The following is a 3327-nucleotide window of genomic DNA, read 5'->3' as shown; positions in this document are numbered from 1 at the left end:
TTGTAAAAACAGCAAGATTTCAAAACCTATTTGAGAGGTTGAATATAGGAAACAATGGTGCATCCACTTCAAGACAGAGCAATGAAGAAGCACCAGAGTTTCATGATGCTAAAACAGAATTAATCATTGAGGAACCTGAACTCAATGAATCAAATCTTGACATAAATATATCAGCAGATATGATAGTTTAAACCCCTTATGTTGAAAAGAATCATCCTTCTGAAAACATCATTGGAGATATATATGAAAGTACAAGAAGTCATTCTGAATCTGCAAACATCTGTTTGTACTCCTGTTTTCTATCCCAAATTGAACCAAAGAACATTGTTCAAGCTCTAAAGGACATTAGTTGGGTAGAGGCAATGACGGCGGAACTGGCACAGTTCAGAGATCTACATGTCTGGGATCTTGTTGATAGGCCAAGAAACAAGTTTGCAATTGGAACAAAATGGGTTTTTAGAAACAAAAGGGATGAGAGGGGTTTGGTGATTAAGAATAAAGCTAGACTTGTGGCACTGGGATGCCTTCAAGAAGAAGGAATAGACTTTGAGGAAGTCTTTGCACCAGTTGCGAGACTTTAGGCTATCAGGATTTTTCTTGCATATGTTGCCTCAAAGAACATTAAGGTATTCCAGTTTGATGTCAAGTCTGCATTCCTAAATGGAAAGATTGATGAAGAGGTGTATGTTGCTCGACCTCCAGGTTTTGAGGACCCAATGTATCCAAACAGGGTGTATAAGTTAAACAAAGCCCTATATGGATTGCATCAGGCTCCTAGAGCATGGTATGATGAGCTGTCAAATCATCTTCTTGAAAATGGTTTCCAAAGGGGATAAATTGACAAGACTCTCTTTTATAAAAGAAAGGGATCATACTTGCTGCTATTACAAGTCTATGTAGATAATATCATCTTTGGTTCAACCAATGAACAAATGTGTATGAAGTTTGAAGGGGTAATGAAATCTAAATACAGCATGAAATCTATGGGAGAGATGAACTTCTTTTTAGGACTGTAAGTTCAACAGAAAGCTTATGGGATTTTCATTTACCAAACTAAATATGTGCAGGACATTTTGAACAAGTTCAAATGTCATGAATTCAAAACAGCTTCAACTCCAATGGACACAAAAGAAAAGATGATAGCTGATGAAAAGGGGGAGCCTGTGGATGAACATGAATATAGAGCCAAAATTGGATACCTGATGTACCTAACTGCTACAAGACCTGACATTATGTATGCTATTTGTGTTTGTGCAAGATTCCAGTCAAGTCCAAAAGTGTCTCACATGAATGCAGTCAAGAGAATTTTAGATACTTGAAGGGAAGACCAGACATGGGGATTTGGTATCCAAAGAACCAGTCTTTTGATTTGATAGCTTACACATAGAGTGATTATGATGGGTGTAACATGAGCAGGAAGTCAATCTCAGGTGGATGTCAATTTCTGGGAGACAGGTTGGTGTCATGGCAATGCAAGAAGCAGACCACTGTGTCCATATCCACAGCAGAAGCTGAATACATAGCTGTATCTGCTTGCTGTGCCCAAGTTCTCTGGATTCAGAACTAAATGCTGGACTATGGTTTAAATTTTCTGAACACTCCTATTTTTTTTGATAATACTGCTACATATTTTACTGTTAAAAATCCAGTTCAACATTCAAAAACTAAGCACATTGAAATCAGACATCAGTTCATAAGAGAATGCAGTGAAAAAGGTTTGATTGAATGAAAAGAGTTGATACAAGTGACAACTTGGCTGACCTATTCACCAAGCCACTTGACAGAACTAGATTCAACTTTCTTTTAAAAGCCATGGGGATGATCAACTCAGATGAGGTCTGATTGAGGATGTGTGCTTCGTATGTGTCTCTATGTACTAAATGATTATATTGTTTGAGGTCACACACTTAGGTTGTTTGAATATGTTTTCATATGTTACTTTTTTAATGTTAACTTATATGTGTTTATGTGATTATCTGTGGAACTTAGGTATCAGTGGTGCTTATGTTTGATTGACAGTCAACTGTTTTTGATATCATGATAAGTAATGTTTTATAGTGTCAAATTTGATATTTGCTTGCTTGATGTCATGATGGAATGTTTGTTTATGTGTGCCATCTAATCATGTGATACTATTAAGATAGGCTAGACCTTGAATGTTAGTCTTGTCTGCTTGTTTTGATGATGCCTCTTATGATTAAGATTTGAATATGTTACAACTGTTTATGTCAAAATTAGTTTTTATGTCAAAATTAAATAATAAAATGAATTTTCCAATGAATTTTGTTGAATCTAAAACTGTTTAATTTGGGAAATGATAGTACATTGACTACTTAACCAATCATATGGATTTAATAGGCCAAAAGGGCAATTAGTACAGTCATTAACATGTATGGTTGCTTTCTCATGATGTGTAAAATCTAAGGTGATATAAACATAAAGAAACTGCTATATCTTATGTGGAGTTACATTGGTGTCTATGCATGTTCCTATATATATCTTTCCAAATGATAGGCAGAAAGGTGATTATCCAGTCATACACAAGCCTGTTGGTATTTGGTCACCAAAATGAAATGCATGATTTAAAAGAATGACACAGAACAACTGTGAACAGCATAATTTTTAATTATTTTATCAACCATAGTTGATTCATGTTAACAAAAATTTTTGAAAGAAAATGCAAACATGAGGGTTAATTCTAGAACTACAGGGGTAGAGGCAATCATATAAGTTCTTTAAACATCCTGAATGAAAGGCCTCTAAGTCTGAATTGCATGGCATGTAAATCCAATGTTCAACCTCACATATGTTTGTAAATTTGAAAAGAAAAATCTCAAAATTTTCTATATAAATTGTTCTGTCATTAAAAGTTTTTGACCAAATCTAGGGGGTCAAAGTCAAATTGGGGTGATCTGGAGAAAGCCAAATAAGCCTTGAGAATAGATAAGGAGCATCAGAACACATCATGTGTTATCCATTAAGAATTATGCATATTAAATGAAATTTAATCATATCACCAAGGAAATGAAATTCATGTTAAGTCTAGACATGTTGTTGACCTGTCTTGTTTTCATAATAATGTTGCAAATGAAGTATTCAGAAAGCTACTTAGTCAATATGATCCCATTTATTGAGATCTTTTCATTTAAACAAATAAATAGTTTTGAAAGGAATAATGACTGAAATTTGATCTCTTAATGCACCATTTGTTCTTAAACAATGATCTTGAATGAAAAATAAAGTTGAAAATTGGTTTAAGTAAAAAAGAGATGCATTTTTCCTTCAAAAGGTTGAATATGTATTTTCGGGCAAGGTTTGATGTTTTCA

Source organism: Bidens hawaiensis, unplaced genomic scaffold (genome assembly GCF_021521415.1).
Source record: "Bidens hawaiensis isolate Kalapana, Puna unplaced genomic scaffold, B.hawaiensis_p1.1 tig00027522_1, whole genome shotgun sequence".
Classification (NCBI taxonomy): domain Eukaryota; kingdom Viridiplantae; phylum Streptophyta; class Magnoliopsida; order Asterales; family Asteraceae; genus Bidens; species Bidens hawaiensis.
This window is presented reverse-complemented; position numbering follows the sequence as displayed.